Below are 17,783 nucleotides of genomic sequence, written 5' to 3'. Positions count from 1 at the left end.
GTCCGTGGGTTTGAGCCCCGTGTCGGGCTCTGTGCTGACAGCTCAGAGCCTGGAGTCTGTTTCAGATTCTGTGTCTCCCTCTCTCTCTCTGCTCCTCCCCTGTTCATGCTCTGTCTCTCTCTGTCTCAAAAATAAATAAATGTTAAAAAAATAATAAAAACATTCTTTAAAAAAATAAAAAATAAAATTTACTTTCATAATCATCAACCCACTTGTTTTTTTAAAAAACTTTGAGGGCTAGAATCATTCAGGTTGGGGGAGACCATGATATAATGGTATTGATAAAATGTATATGCCCTAGAGGGCTGAAACCATCAGCTGAGGCTCAATATGGGTAGAAAGGACAGAATTTAAAAGTTAAAACTTAAAAACAAAAACATCATAAGATTTGGAAAAGAACATAGGAAACTAATTTTAGCACGTTGTTGGAAAAGGGGGCAGGTTTTGCTTGTCAATTCACAAAATCCAGAAGCCTTATAGGAGAAGATGATTTGACAACACCAAGGTTTTTAAAAATGTTGTTTTGTTCTCTTACCTTTCATTAGCTCCCTGGAGATTTTTGTCTATCTGCTCATGATTGAGATTGCAAGAGAGAACTGACTGGAACCTGTGTGGGTGTGTGTGTGTGTGTGTGTGTGCAAGGCTTGTTAACTCAACTTCTCTGTTGGGTGATATGGGCGAGCCATTTCTTGAGGAATTCCCAAAGTCTTTATATTAGTTTCCTTTTGCTGCTGCAACAAATTAGCACAAATTTAGTGGCTTAAAACAACATAAATTTATTATCTGACAGCTCTGGAGGCCAGAAGTCTTAAAGAAGTCTCACTGGGCTAAAATGAAGATGTTGGCAGGGTTGTGTTCCTTTCTGAAGGCTCCAGGAAAGAATTTGTTTTCCTATCATTTCCAGCTTCCAGAGGTTGTTTGCATTCCTTGCTCCTGGCCCTCTTCCATCTGCAAAGTCGGCAATGGCAGGTCGAGTCTTTTTCACATCTTATTACTGTGAGCTCTTCTGTTTCCCTCTTCCACATTTAAGGAAACTTGTGATTACTTAGGTCCACCCAGATAATATATTTTAGGGTATATATATTTTAGTGTCAGATGATTAGCCATCTCAGTTTCCCTTTGCTGGGTGTAATCTACCCTGTTCACAGATTTCAGGGATTAAGATGTGAACATCTTTGGCGGGTCTTTATTCTGCCTACCACAGGTGTGCGTACACTCAGACTGATGAGGGATAGAAGCAGAAAATTGCTCATCTTTAGCCCGGAAGGCTGACCTAATAGCCTGCATAGTTTTGATAAGGATCAAATACGTGCTGGTTGTTACATTCTTAAAGGGTCTCATGACTGCCTGTAAATCTCACCCATAGTTAACGTTGAGCTGAATGATAAGCACCAGAGAAATCTCGTGAAAGTAGTTTTCCGAGTAGAAATTCGAGGAAGACATTTATGATCTAAGACTCTCTCAATGCCCCTCCCTCTTGAGCACTAAGCATAGAACCACCAGCCTCCTACAGCAAAAGAGTAACCCTTTCTGTCCATGAGTCCTGTCCCTGTGCTATTTAAATAACCTTACTAACTGACACCGTAAAATGTTTCAAGAATTCTTTCTTGACCATCACACTCAATGATCCCACAATAAAATGCAGACAAAAAAGCCTGGAATGATATATACCTAACTATATACAATAACAGCGATTGCCTCTAAACAGGGAATGTCACTTGAGAGAGAAATAAAGGAGAACTTTGATGTTTTACCTGAGGATTTATTGTCCCAGTTACCTTGGAGTAACAAACCGTAACTTAAACATGTTGAAACATATTAGTAAAATAGTACTGAATTTTAATTATTTATATTTGTCATTTGAACATAATGTATATGATATTGTGATAGAATCAGAAATACACTTTGGTGTTCAGCTCCACCTCTGGCCAGAGTTCCTAAAACTCTTGTAATTTCCTAAGTGATAAGAGCAATAGGGACATCTTTTGTTATGGTGTTTGGTTTTTGTCCCCGGTTCTGAATAAGTGTGCAGTGTATAGAGAACTGTCCTGTCTCCTCTGGGAACTACACTGGAGTCAGATGGAATGGAAGGTGTGTGTAGAGGGAGATCAATGTTGAAGTTCACCGAAAGCTGATGTATTTCCTCTCACATTCTTCTACCTTGGTTATGACTTGTTAGTTACATCATCAGGTGCTTCCATTTCATGAGTCACATGGCATTTCCCTGCCTTTTGTTTCTGGTGCACCGCCCTCTGAAGAGGGTCTTCTTTGTCTTAGTCTTTCACTTTCCCGCTTAGTCACTTTTTCTCTCATTGAAGCGTTTCTTCTTTCTTCAACTTCTTTTTTCAGCTATTTTTATAGTCATTGAATCACTTACATTTGATTAAATAAATATTTTCAAATACATGAAAGTATTTGCAAAAATATATGCTCAGAGATGCATATTTTATCAAAAATGCTTTTATGTGCTACTTTTTTTTCAACATTTTTTTTTAAATTTATTTTTGGGACAGAGAGAGACAGAGCATGAACGGGGGAGGGGCAGAGAGAGAGGGAGACACAGAATCCGAAACAGGCTCCAGGCTCTGAGCCATCAGCCCAGAGCCTGACGCGGGGCTCGAACTCCCGGACCGCGAGATCGTGACCTGGCTGAAGTCGGACGCTTAACCGACTGCGCCACCCAGGCGCCCCCATGTGCTACTTTTGAAGTAAGTGGCACTAGCTTCAGTTACACTTAAAGAAATTCTAAGCTTACTTTAAAAAATGAAATACTTGAGGGGCACCTGTGTGGCTCAGTCAATTAAGCACTTGACTCTGGATTTCAGCTCAGGTCATGATCTCATGGTTTGTGGGATCAAGCTCTGAGCTGACAGCAAGGAGACTGCTTGGGATTCGCTCTCTCCCTCTCTCTGCCCCTCCCCTTCTCATGCTCTCTCTCTCTCTCAAATAAGTAAATAAACATTAAAAACACCCAAAACAAAAACAAAAACAAAAAAACCCTGAAATACTTGAACACATATAATTCTTCTAAGGACTACCTATCTCACATCTGTGATGGTAAATACTTGTAAATTAACAGGTGTGGTTCTCACACGATCATAAGATGCTTGAATGTTCATTGGCTAGTGGGAGGACATGAAAAATCACATCAAGCTATGCCCAACTCTTAATTTGAGAAAGAGAGAGAGGTTTCCAAGCACAGAAGAATTGGGGTTTGGAATGGGTCAGGATGTGGTACAGTCTAGAAGAATGGCTGCCGAGCTCTAGCAGATTAAGAATTGAGGGAACAGAGGTGCTGGTTAACTCTATCTGTGGACAATGGCTTCTCCAGGCGGCCCTTTGCCCCATCCAGTGGAGACACCGAGGAAGGCCTGCGGCAAGGAATGGACAAGGTGTGACTCAGAACTGAGGTTAGAGAATAGCATCCTCCAGGGAGGAATTTTCATTTCTGCTAAGGCAGAGAGAATAAAGAGAGGGAGACTCTTCCTGTTTCCAAAGAGTCCAACAGTAGAAACACCATCCTTTGAGGCCCTATCTGTAGGGGCAGGGAGGGGCATGTCAGTGGTCCTAATAAGTGGTAACAGCTATGACCACAGAAAAACCCTCACACTTTCTTGACTTCATGGCCCAAACCACTCACTGGTGTAGTCAACCCCTGGCCATTCATTCTGTAAATATTTCATCCATTCTACCTATTTACAATTATGACATGTTCTTTGGCAGTCTTTGTGTTTTCTCTACATTGTTTTCTATATTAGGTTGTCTTCTTCAGGAATGAGCCTGTGTTTTTATAGCTTCTTATGAGTATGCAACACAGATTGTACACAAATGTACACAGATTGTACACAAAATTGTTGATGAGGGTTGGAACTAGAGAAAGGGGAGCCTTCATTATGGGGAAAATGTCAGGGTCTGGAGCCAACAGCCAAGAAAGAATTCTTGAGGCATCTTTGGTGCAAAAAGGTAGTTTTATTAAAGCATGGGGACAGGATCTGTGGGCAGAAATTGCTGCCCTGGGATTGTGAGAAGTGACTGATTATATACTTGAGAGTTGAGGGAGGTAATGGTAAGGGGAAGTTTCCAGAAGGATTTTCCTGTGCTAAAGAAAACTCACAGGATCTTGGAAGCCTGGCTACCGTCGAGTTAAATTTATTTTTCCCTTGTTAATACACTTGGGAGTTCCTGGAGGAATGTCCTACTCTGCCAGTCTCAAGTATTTGTCAGTGGGCTGCAGGTTATAAGGAAATTTAATTTTATCTATCATTTCCTTCTGCTTTTGTTTCCCCCATCATTCAGACTCATGAATTTGGGCAAATTTCAGAACTGAAATATTTGAAAAGAGAGAGTAAAAAGATTTTTGTTGTTGATGTTGTTGTCATTGCTATTTTCCAACAAAGCACAAGACATTTTGTATCCAGTACCCTTGAGGCATTTATTTTACTCAAATAAATAAAAGTAAAGGGAGTCAGTACACCCATAAAAGATATAAAAAACTAATATTCCAATTAGAGATGCTAAATTGAACATATGTATTTAAGTCCATTTTCTCCCCAAATCCCACTAAAACATCAATAAGGTGATTTTTTTTAAATGTTTATTTTTGAAAGAGAGAGAGAGCAGGGGAGGGGCAGACAGAGGGGAACAGGGGATCTGCGGTGGGCTCTGTGCAACAGAGACCCCCATGTGGGGCTCAAACTCATGAGCCATGAGATCATGAACTGAGCCGAAGCCAGATGCTTAACCGACTCATCCAACCAGGCACCCCAATAAGGTGATTTTTAAAGCATAAATTCACAAGAAAAAGAAGTGGAGGAGAAGACCATGGCAACGACATTTTGGAAACTGGGATACTAAAGGAGTGATGGCTGGTAATAGTGGACCAGAGAAAGCTAAATTCTGAGCTGGCAGATAAGAAAAAAATCTGAGCAGAACTGTCGATGAGCTCAGGATTCGATGGCACCATGACTCTAGAAGTGAATAGTATGCGTGTGGTTAAAGACAAGGTTCACTGAACGTACACTAAAAAAACAGATCCTGAGATTCTGGACCCCTCCCCCAATTCAAGTGACTGCCATTTGCCTCTCCTCCATCCTGGATGAAGACTGGAGATTTATTCTCTGGATACTATAACAGAGGGTCTTTGGCATGGGGGACTTGAGGATACTGAATATTGCAGTTATTGTTGCTGCATAATTACCTCCCTGCCCCTCAAAAAAAAACCTAAATGGGATAGAACAGCCATTTTATATTACTTGTATATTCTGTGTCAATTAATCAGACAGTGTATGGCAAGGACAGCTTATTTTCTGCCCTATGTGTCTGGGGTTTCTCAGCTGGGACAACTCAATGATTTGGTGCTGGAATCATCCGAGGTGTCTCCATTCAACATGTCTGGCACTTGATGCCCTTGATTAGGGCCTCAGCTGGGCTCAGTGACCAGAGTGCCTTTCTGTGGCTCCCAGTGTGGTCTCTGCCTGGGATTGCTTGGGCTTCCTCACGTCATGGTGGCTGGATTCCTAAAGCAAGCATCCATAAGAGCAAGGGAGGAGGATATGGGTTTCTTGTCTAGCCTCTTCCAAGATATGGTATTCCAAAGAATGAACTCTGCCTACAGTGTTGAATTATCCACGCATATCTCAGAACAATAACCACAAAAAACACATTCTCCATGCCAGGGAATTGAATTTTTCTCAGAGGCTGCTTTGATTTTGAGGCCAACTCTGACAATTAATCCCCATAGAAGCCCCATTTGACTCCCAAAATTATTTTTGCAGGGACTTCAGTTCATGTTGATTCAGTCATGTTGACTGCCTTTAGAGCTCAATGGGAATGGTTCTTCTGTGTTAAGTTCAATCTTTGAGACAGTTTGATCACTATGTGACTGACATTAATCAGATAAGCATTTACTTTATATCTTTGGTCACTTCATATTTAGGTTGCAAATTTATCACTTAAGTGTCTGCTAAGCCCAACTCTTTACAGAGTGTTCCTGCAATTTGCATATCCTAACTTGAGGTCATTTGAGGTGTCTTAGTTTTGGTGATCTCGGCTCAGCTCCTGATCTCATGGTTTGTGAGATCAAACCCTGCATCTGGCTCAGCAAGGAGCCTGCTTGGCATTCTCTCTCTCTCTCTGCCTCTCCCCCACTTGCTCTCTCTCTCCCTCAAAATAAATAAACTTAAAAAAGAGAGAAAGAGAGAGAAAGAAAGTACATAGCAGGAAAGTGAAGTGGTAAAGAAGCTTTGCTTTTTACCCAGCCATCATCTTATGAAATATATTATTTAAAAAATGAACATTATGGAACACTATAAATGTGCTATTTGTATAGAGCCAAATTTAAAGAAATAAACTCCTATGTATATTTTAAGCATCTTATTGACTAAGCCTCATTGATATGTTTCCTAAAATTTCCTGTATCTTTCTATAGACAGAGGCTTGACGTTTTTCTCTCCCTTTTTTGATTTTCCATTGAAGTCTCTAAGCTTATATGAAGCTTAACTCTGCAATGGAGTAACATAGATGTACTTATAGCAATCCACAGTTGCTCTCTGTTATTTTAGTCTTATTGCCATTCATTAAACTGAGGAAGAACTGTGAGCAGAGCGAGAAAAACACAGCATTACTCCTCTCCTCCTTGGAGGGGTGCCTCTCTTCCTTCCACAGAGCAAAACCCGAAAAAGTAACACTGTGGTCACACTATATTCACACAGCAGTATAAAAACGTTTTTTTAATTAGAAAAAAAAGTATTCTGGGAAGCTCTCACCTCTCCCCTAAATTCATAAACAACTCCACCCTGGAACCTGAGGTGATATTGTAAGCAATTCAATATATGCTGCATCTATGTGGCTCAGCCAGTTGAGTGTCTTGATTTCAGCTCAGGTCATGATCACACAGTTTATGAGATTTAGCCCCACGTCAGGCTCTGCTCTAACAGTGAGAATCCCTACTTGGGATTCTCTCTCCCTTTCTCTCTGCCCCTCCCCTGTTCTCTCTCTCTCTCTCTCTCTCTCTCTCTCTCAAACTGAACAATTGAACATTAAAAAACCCTCAATAGACTCATAAATATGGAGAATAAACGGAGGGTTACTGGAGGGGGTCTGGGAGGGGGGATGGGCTAAATGGGTAAGGGGCATTAAGGAATCTACTCCTAGACCAATGGAATAGAATAGAAACTCCAGAATTACCCCCAGAAATGTAAGGCCAACTAATCTTTGACAAAGCAGGAAAGAATATCCAATGGAAAAAAGATAGTCTCTTTAACAAATGGTGCTGGGAGAGCTGGACAGCAACATGCAGAAGAATGAAACTAGACCACTTTCTTACACCATTCACAAAAATAAACTCAAAATGGATAAAGGACCTGAATGTGAGACAGGAAACCATCAAAACCCTAGAGGAGAAAGCAGGAAAAAAACCTCTCTGACCTCAGCCGCAGCAATTTCTTACTTGACACATCCCCAAAGGCAAGCAAATTAAAAGCAAAAATGAACTATTGGGACCTCATGAAGATAAAAAGTTTCTGCACTGCAAAGGAAACAATCAACAAAACTAAAAGGCAACCAACAGAATGGGAAAAGATATTTGCAAATGACATATCAGACAAAGGGCTAGTCTCCAAAATCTATGAAGAGCTCACCAAACTCCACACCTAAAAAACAACCCAGTGAAGAAATGGGCAGAAAACATGAATAAACACTTCTCTGAAGAAGACATCCAGATGTCCAACAGGCACATGAAAAGATGCTCAACATCGCTCCTCATCAGGGAAATACAAATCAAAACCACACTCAGATATCCCCTCATGCTGGTCAGAGTGGCCAAAATGAACAAATCAGGAGACTATAGATGCTGGAGAGGATGTGGAGAAACGGGAACCCTCTTGCACTGTTGGTGGGAATGCAAACTGGTGCAGCCACGTGGAAAACAGTGTGGAGTTTCCTCAGAAAATTAAAAACAGATCTACTCTATGACCCAGCAATAGCACTGCTAGAAATTTACCCAAGGGATACAGGAGTGCTGATGCATAGGGGCACTTGTACCCCAATGTTTACAGCAGCACTTTCAACAATAGCCAAATTATGGAAAGAGCCTAAATGTCCATCAACTGATGAATGGATAAAGAAATTGTGGTTTATATACTCAATGGAATACTACATGGCAATGGGAAAGAATGAAATCTTGCCTTTTGTAGCAACATGGATGGAACTGGAGAGTGTTATGCTAAGTGAAATAAGTCATACAGAGAAAGACAGATACCATATGTTTTCACTCTTATGTGGATCTTGAGAAACTTAACAGAAGACCATGGGGGAGGGGAAGGAAAAAAAAAAGGTTAGAGAGGAAGGAAGCCAAACCATAAGAGACTCTTAAAAACTGAGAATAAACTGAGGGTTGATGGGGGGTGGGAGGGAGGGGAAAGTGGGTGATGGGCATTGAGGAGGGCACCTGTTGGGATGAGCACTGGGTGATGTATGGAAACCAATTGGACAATAAATTTCATATTAAAAAAAAAGGAATCTACTCCTGAAATCATTTTTGCACTATATGCTAACTAATTTGGATGTAAATTAAAAAAAAATTAAATTAAAGAAAACCCTCAATATGTTTACATAATTTGCAAATGAGCTTTCATCCTTACCAAAAATGTTATAAACAGCTGTCTGTTTCAAAGCAAAATAGTTTAAACTTGATTTTTTTAATTTAAAAATGTTATTCAAAGAACTTTATATATTTTTTAAAAGCACTTTTTTTATAAACTATTTTTTATGTTTATTTTTATTAAAAAATTTTTTTTAATGTTTATCCTTTGAGAGAGAGAGAGAGCATGAGCAGGGGAGGGGCAGAAAGAGAGGGAGACACAGAATCTGAAGCAGGCTTCAGGCTCTGAGCCGTCCGCACAGAGCCTGATGTGGGGCTTGAACTCACAAACCATGAGATCATGACCTGAGCCGAAGTCAGCCGCTCAACCAACTGAGCCACCCAGGTGTTCCTATGTTTGTTTTTATTTTTGAGAGAGAGAGAGAAAGACAAATAGAGCATGAGTGGGGAGGGGCAGAGAGAGAGGAGACACAGGATCCAAGCAGGCTCCAGGCTCTGAGCTGTCAGCACAGGCCCAATGCAGGACTCAAACTCATGAACCACGAGATCTGAGCCAATGTGGCGCTTAACCAACTGAGCCACCCAGGCGCCCCTTAAAAAAGCACTTTTAATCTCATTTTTTATGTATTGCGTCTGCGTGCTGAGTTCTACGTGATTGATGAAACATCCTTCTAGCTCCTACTTTTGCCCCATAGGCCCACCTCCAGCTGCTGGTCTCTCCTGCTTTCCCATTCTGCCACAGGTTATAGGGCCTCTCCTGGATCTTTTCTTCCAACTCCATTTCCATCCCCAGCACCATACAGGTGCACCATACAGGTCAGCTTCCTACTTTCGACAGGGCAGTGATGGAGCCCAAAAGAGAGGATGTACCCCATCAATTATTTCTCCGAGTGGGAATCAGTTGGGAAAGTCTCCTCAGCCCCTCAGCTCATCATTCCCAGTGTAGAGTAAACAGGCTCAGTGGGCACACCTTTGAAAGGGAGAAATAAATGTGAAGACTTTCTACTTGATCTAATCCAGACTGAGGATGGTGATAAGCAAGGAGCTAAGGCTAAGCACCAATTGTTAGGGGGATACAAAGGGAATAAGAAATTCCCTGGAAATACAAGGGAATAAGCTTCCATTTAATGTGGGTAAAAAACAGGGGCACGCGTGGGTGGCTCAGTCGGTTAAGCATCTGACTCTTGATTTTGGCTCAGGTCATGATCTCACCATTCGTGAGTTCGAACCCCACATCAGGCTCTGTGCTGACAATGCAGAGTCTGCTTGGCATTCTCTCTCTATCCCTCTCTCTCTGTTCCTCCTGCTTGTGCTCTCTCTCTCTCTCTCAAAGTAAATAAATAAACTTAAAAAAGTTCTAAAAATCAGACTCTTTCAGTAGGAGATGTGATAATGCCAAAGACAGTCCAATTGTTGCCATTTTTTGAGATGTCCTCGGGGACACAGAATAGAGTCCAGGAGACTGTCAAGTTGAGACCAGTTTCTCAATGAGCTTATAGCATATTAGCAGAAAGAATGTAAATATTAAAACATACCACTTCCCTTCCACCTCACTTGGGAGCCAAATTGCAATCAGGAAAAATATATTCTTATTCTCTGTGCCCAGATGACCTCTCTTACAGTACGGAGATAACTTTGGCCATAGCACACTGTGAAAGAGCACATTTTGCTAAATTGATTGAGACAATCCTCAGTCAATGTTCTCTGCCGCTGCCCTCACTGCAGTCTCCTCTGATGCCTGTTGACTCGCCTTTCTTCTCTACCTGGCCATGAACTCTCTGAGGGCAGGCACCATGTCTAACTCATTTTACCTCAGTGCCTATGCAGCGGCTGGCCCAAGGCAGGCATGTTTATTAAATCAAAGATTTGATGGGTAAAAATGAAAGAGAATTTGTTTCCTAAGGTCTAAATTTTGAGTAGGCATCTGTCTTTGCCACATATAAACTCATTGCATTTTTCCTTTTTCTTTCTTTTCTTTCTTCCTTTCTTCCTTTCTTCCTTCCTTCCTTCCTTTCCTTTCTTTCTTTCTTTCTTTCTTTCTTTTCTTTCTTCCTTTGAATCTAGAGTCATTGATTTTTTAAAAATATTCCCTCTTCAATTCAGGAGCAGATTCTGCTGTATTTAGGAAGCCATTTCCAGGAATCTATCAAGCCTAACCACGGAGCTGTTAGTCTTTTTTACTTTAGAGTTTGAAGGACTTGTGTGAGGCAGGCCCAATTTACCAAGAGCTGACCCCATTCATTGAACCAGGTGGCCCGAGGAAGAAGGAAGCCAGCAGGAGCCCAGTAAGAAGACTATTGTCTAATACAACAGGAAACTGTGGAATTAAATCTAGACTGGTGAGTGTCAGACTGACAGTCTGTCCAAGGTTTGCATGCCCTTCTCCCTCTCTAGCTGTCAGCTTCTTCGGGTAGGGATCGAGTCTTCTCTGCATTCCCAGGACCTGGTGCAGCTGAAGCAGAAACATCTGGAGACAGGCAGACTAAGAATGGGAAAGCCCATGTGCAGGAACAATGAGAAAGTGGGTTCTTTCTCACATGGCCCCCATCAGTGGGGGAGGAAGGGAGGAAGACAACTTTTGCTAAGCACTACCTGTAAGACAGACACTGTGTATCATATTTTTTTACATATATCGCAGAAGGCCATTGTTTCCAAAATTTCTGAGACTTGATTTGTCCTATATTAACAATGTTTCTACAGTTTGAATATCTTAACTCCAAAGAGCAAAATAATAGGCAAATAATTTTCCAGGCCAAAAGATGTGGTAAAAAAATTGTTTTGAAAGAATTTTGTTTTTAAAACTCCTTTATTTCATGTAAATACATCTTGCAAATCAGTTGAAGGATGTAGCACGTATCCATCATTACTTTGCATAGATTAAAAACATCTGGATATAACTGAAAAAGGGGAAAAAAGAGTATCTTGTTAAACTCCTAAATCTTTAGACATGCAAGCATGTATACAAAAATGATACATTCTACTTAGTTTTTCTCGGAATGAAAATTGGAATTCACGATGCTCACTCATTACCTTAAAACTGGTGTGATACAGGGGCACCTGGGGGACTCAGTCGGTTAAGCAGTTAGGCGTCCGACTTCAGCTGAGGTCATGATCTCACATTTTGTGAGTTCGAGCCCCGTGTCAGGCTCTGTGCTGACAGCTCAGAGCCTGGAGCCTGTTTCAGATTCTGTGTCTCCCTCTCTCTCTGCCCCTCCCCGGCTCATGCTCTGTCTCTCTCTCTCTCTCTCTCTCTCAAAAATAAATAAACATTAAAAAAAAAATACAAACAAAAAATTTAAAAAACTGGTGTGATATACATATATACAAATATACATATATATGAAAACTTTTTATTCTTTGGAAATGCTTGTTGGTCTGTGGCACGTTCTCTCACCTTTTCGAGTTGATATAATTGCATCTGCGAAACAAAAGGTGAGATGACGTGACAGCTTCTTGTAGAAGGTTTCTTGTCCGTCTCCTCTAACAGAACCTTTCCTTTCCAAGCTCCCCTCTCGGCCTGTGCATCTGGAATATTTCCATGAAGTCTATGATGTCCTCACAACGTCACCCAGCCTAGGTGGAGCCATGGTGGCCCATCCATCAGGGTTCCTTCCCCTTCGTCTGTGAGCCATGGCGACATCACTCTGCAGTACGGGAAGCCAAGAATCACAACTACCACACCAGTCCCTGCTGGAGGCCTCCTCTGCTCAGACTCCCCTGGAAATGATCTTCTGTCTTGTCTTCTAATCCTCCTACTAACCACCACTCTACAGGTGAGGCACCTGATACTCAAAAGGGTTTAAATACTGTTAATTTGCCTGTCATCACACATGAAGTAGGGACTGGGATCCAGAGGGTTAGGACTTGAATACAAGTCTGTCTGCCTGCAAAAGCTCTGCTCTCTCTACTTCACTCTGGGAGATTCATTGATGAGAACAACATGAAATTAGGGGAACTACTGGGCAATAGGTATAACTTTAAAACCACAAACTGGAGTATATGGGAGATGTCCCTGCTTCGTTTGGCCATAACTCAAAAGAATTTATTTGACAAGACCTCATTCTGCTGGAGGTAGAACTCTAAGTCAATCCAGGTTGCCTTCCTCCCAATTTCTCTGGCTCTATCCCAGTCCCTGGAAGACTTTGGGGTGCGGGGGGCAGAGGCAGGCATCTGGTTCTTATTTGTTGTCTGCTAGCTCTGGGGCCATTAAGCCATCCATCCTGCTCTCAGGTCATGCCCAGCATTCCTCAGTCTCATGACAAACACCCTTCATAACTAATAGCTCTCTCTGTTGCTTTTGTGCCCCTCTGGGGACATGATTCTCATCCTGCAGCACCTCTGGGGGCTGTGTGGAATCAGTCTCCATTTCTGGACCATGCTGTGGCTGGTGGATTTTGTGAGGTCCTCCGAGGGAGTGAGAGAATCCCAAGCAGGCTCTCCACTGTCAGCGCAGAGCCCGACGCGGGGTTCGAATGCAGGAACCGTTAGATCATCACCCGAGCCAAAATAAAGAGCCAGATGCTTAACCGACTGAACCACTCAGGCCCTTCTTAAAATGCATATTTTAAAACAAGAAATGCTAATAGTATAGACATGCACGTTAAAGACAATTTCCTTTATCCATTGCTGGAAGCAAGAGTCCTTCTGCTTACAGTTCCTGTGACCCTTTAATAGTGATGACTTCTGAGAAGAAGTCTCAGAAGAAGGTGGAACTGGAAGGAGAACAGATATGTAGTATCCGGCCAAGTAGACAAAACTAATGTCAACAGCACAAACTGAGGGGATGGAATCAAAAGGAACTGCGTCTGCTGAGCTCTACTCGGCCACACCTTCCCCTCGGGCTGAATGTGTGCCCCCTGCCACCAACACAGGGGTGATTGCGTGTCTCCTATTTATTGTGTGCCTGCTGCAAGCAATGCACCACCTTAACAGTTTCAGAAACATCCTTTATAATATTTCCAACAACCTCTGGGAAGAATATCACAATCTCCATTTTCTCAAATATGGAAAGTTAGGATCAAGATTGTGTAAGCAACCAGTCCACGATCATGCAACCATTCCACAGAATCCAAACTCTGGTGTTTCTGTTGGTTAGAAAATGAGGGCAAGGGACAGAGAAAATGACCTCTCTTATGCGATGGGGAAGTGATTACCGAGCTCCAAAATGCGAGTAAGGAAGTGTGTCACTGCAGGAACTTAGAAAGTCCTAATCCATGCTGGGCTGGCTTCTGGTGTGGCCTCCTGCAAGCTAACCTTGTTCTCATCTTGTTTCCTTTAATTATGTATTGAGCTGACAGTAGACTTGCCACTGAATATGGAACAAAAGCTTGGCCTTTCCCTGAAGTTGCAGTTCTCAGGGCAGCAAACCATCACCAAACAGAAATTCCAGCTCAGAGGCGTGCATCTGGCCATGCGCCAGGGGCATCTGCTCCTGTGGAAGGAAGTGTTCCCCGGCTCTAAAGAGGTACAACAGGTTGGCTCAGTTGGCTCTTCTTTGGCTGGAGAGAGCAGGTTGCGAACATCTCCCAAGTCTTTTCAATGATGTCCCAAGCGTAGCTTGATACCAGCCGTGGTGTAGGTATGTGCACCATGGAAATTAGCAAACACTGTAAGCGAAGGCTTTTATCTTGGAGATCCATTGATTATTGGGCCTTTCCCTGAAGGATCAAAGGCCATTGATTAGATACTGCCATCTGTCCTGCTGTGGCATATACAACGTGGTCCATGGGTAATATCAACTGAGTCTACAAAAACATTTTGGGGTTTTAGGGAGCTGATAAAGATACCCATTTTCCCCAACCCAGTTCTGAACTAAGTAAAATACAAAGAACAGTCAGATAGATGGAGCCCAATGTATAAGCTCTTTTGCTGGTAAAGGCTAGGTTGGTGAATGTGGTTTAGGTGCAGCAAGAAGGGACTTCCTAATACTATTCTCCAGAATCAAGCAGAACTATCCATCTGTCACAAGCTCATCTGGACGACCAAAAGCTTTTCCATATGGAGCTCTCCTCTTGAAAAACTTATAGTACTGAGAATCAGAACAGAATGCTTGATTTCTTTGGGCAGTTGACTCTCTAGAATAAGGGCAGAGGAGAGGACTGAGCTCTCTTTGCCTGGTTTCTGTCACAAAGTCACTGGTAAGAGGAGTCCTCCTCTCTGGGGAGGAATCAGAGAGGGACCAGATAGACAGCAGAAGCATTTCTTGCACTGAGTGCCCACCACATGGAGGGAGATATCAGTTAGGGCCTGATAACCATTGTTCTATGAAAACCTAGAGACAACCAAGTGGGAAAGTGATGAAAAATGTAAACTGGATTCTATTTTTCCAGGTTCATAATGTATTGTACAAACTGAGTATCACATGGTGAGTTGACATTAGCTTGTCCAGGCATGGGAACTTAACAGATGAGGTACTGACTGTTTAGAGTTCGTATGTGGCTTTCATAGCTGGAGGTTTTTTAGACCTTAAATTCAAGTATAAAACTACCAAAGCAATGCCGCTGCATGTGGCCAGTACACAATTCATTCTCCCTGTGGGAGTATTGGACTATTTTTTAATACCAGTGAAATGGAATTGGGCATGAGTTTCTGGTACTACCATGATTTCAATCTCACAAAAGACACAGATTCTGTAGCCCATACACAGCTACCTCTTGGCCCAGCTGGAAGAAGCCCTGTAAACTGGATTCTGTGGGTCTCAATATGGACACACTCTGCCTTCCCAGTATTGATGTTTTAAAAAGTATCAGATTGTCCTGCATCTGGAGGAATATATAGTGGTGTTCTTATCACACATACACACACACACATACACACATACACACACACACCCTTCTGGCTATGACATTGCAGATGGAGTCTACAAAAGTGATCGTAATCTATACAAGCTTTTCATTTTTTTATATTTTTAATATGAAATTTATTGTCAAATTGGTTTCCATACAACACCCAGTGCTCATCCCAACAGGTGCCCTCCTCAATGCCCATCACCCACTTTCCTCTCCCTCCCACCCCCCATCAACCCTCAGTTTGTTCTCAGTTTTTAAGAGTCTCCTATGGTTTGCCTCCCTCCCTCTCTATTTTTTCCCCTTCCCCTCCCCCATGGTCTTCTGTTAAGTTTCTCAAGATCCACATAAGAGTGAAAACGTATGGTATCTGTCTTTCTCCGTATGACTTATTTCACTTAGCATAACACTCTCCAGTTCCATCCATGTTGTTACAAAAGGCCATATTTCATTCTTTATCATTGACAAGTAGTATTCCATTGTATATATAAACCACAACTTCTTTATCCATTCATCAGCTGATGGACATTTACTCTCTTTCCATAATTTGGCTATTGTTGAAAGTGCTGCTGTAAACATTGGGGTACAAGAGCCCCTATGCATCAGCACTCCTGTATCCCTTGGGTAAATTCCTAGCAGTGCTATTGCTGGGTCATAGGGTAGATCTATTTTTAATTTTCTGAGGAACCTCCACACTGTTTTCCAGAGTGGCTGCACCAGTTTGCATTCCCACCAACAGTGCAAGAGGGTTCCTGTTTCTCCACATCCTCTCCAGCATCTATAGTCTCCTGATTTGTTCATTTTAGCCACTCTGATTTGCATGAGGTGATATCTTAATGTGGTTTTGATTTGTATTTCCCTGATGAGGAGTGATGTTGAGCATCTTTTCATAAGCCTGTTGGCCATCTGGATTTCTTCTTTAGAGAAGTGTCTATAGAAGCTTTTTATATTATAGGTCTTCTCCAACCCTGAGACATCTTGTGTAATCTGCCTACAGGTGAGAAATTCTTATGGGACCTGTCAGAGAGTAAGCTTTGCCTTTCCTTCTGCTCTGTGGGGTCTTTTTCCAGGGGTCTTGGGGATATCCAGACTTTACCCTGATACCACTGACTTCCAGTTTCTCCACTGGTTGTGAGCTAATGCAGCTTAAGGTGGCTGATCAGCAGACTATATGAGGGGTGGCATTTTGTAAGGTGTCTTTGCAAAGTTTCCTTCAGTGCATATTCCCCTGGTTTTCATTTAGAAAATGTGGAAATATTCTACCCTTATCAAACTACTGGTATCCTGCCTGCTACAGCATTGTAGGCCAGAGAAGCCTTGAACGGTGTGGTTGGGCTGCTTTCCAGACTTAGCCCTTAGCTCTAGATCTATTATAGAGAAACTTCCCTAGAACTTCATATCCTCTTGGAACAATGAAAGGGCTATAACTCTTTCCACAGACTCTTAGTTTAATGTGAAAGACAACACCTAGTTGGTTACTGATATGCTTTTTGGGACATGAATTTGAATCCTGTGGAATTTCTCTTGTGCAAGTTGGGTCATGGTATCAGTCTCCTTCCACTGGCCTCAAAAGTCATCTTCTGTCACAAAACAATCTAGAATCTCTTCTGAGTCTAATTATGTTTGGATTATAATTTTTAAAGCTTGGGAGTTTAATTAAAACCGAAATGGGAGTGCACTTTACATTTTATTGGTTGGAGCCCTTCTGATTAATTGCATTAGATTGTTAGTACCTCCAGAAGATTTTCTTATTTTATTGACGTAAGCCTGGACTTTATAGGCAAACTCAGTGTTTGCCTGTTCATCTATTTAACAGCTGTTTAGTGAATGCCCACTGCGTAGTAGGCTCTGTGCTGGGCATGGAGGATAAATGCACGCTCAAGGAGTGGAATGAAGAGAAAGGCACACTGGCCAAACATTACAGTGTAATGAGCGATGCAATGGTGGTTTACTAGAAACAGTGGAAGGATGGGAGAGATGTTGAAGGCAGCCTGGGTGAGTCATGAAACACTTGAGCTAAACTTGAAGTATGATACGGGGTTTTCAAGAAGACACAAAGGGAAAGAGCCTTCCAGGCAGAATGGAAGGCTTAGAGAACATGGCATTTTGGGGAAGTTCAGTATCGGAGCACCAAGGGCAAAGAAAGCAGGGGTGAGGCCTACAGTTGGCCAGATACTGCTCTTACTGCTGTATATTAATTCTCTTGCCTAATTTTGACAACACTATGGAGGTGGTGTTCTTAGCTCCATTCAACAGAGGAGAAAACTGAGCCTTAGAAGGATTGTATAACTTGCTCAGGATTATTGACCTAGTAGTTGTTAGGGTTGAGATTTGACCCCCATGTAGAAGCAACATTCATCACTATACAAAACTGCCTCCTTATGTTTATCTTCATGCTT

The 17,783-nt window shown here is 42.1% G+C and overlaps 1 pseudogene; it reads right to left on the bottom strand.

Annotated features, from left to right (window-relative positions):
* Positions 1–15,020: 15,020 nt before the first annotated feature.
* LOC101096343 lies at positions 15,021–15,200 on the bottom strand (annotated as a pseudogene).
* Positions 15,201–17,783: the final 2,583 nt, after the last annotated feature.

Source organism: Felis catus, chromosome C2 (genome assembly GCF_018350175.1).
Source record: "Felis catus isolate Fca126 chromosome C2, F.catus_Fca126_mat1.0, whole genome shotgun sequence".
In the NCBI taxonomy this organism is placed as follows: domain Eukaryota; kingdom Metazoa; phylum Chordata; class Mammalia; order Carnivora; family Felidae; genus Felis; species Felis catus.
The sequence above is the reverse complement of the archived record's forward strand: the minus strand, read 5'-3'. Positions and strand labels throughout refer to the sequence as shown.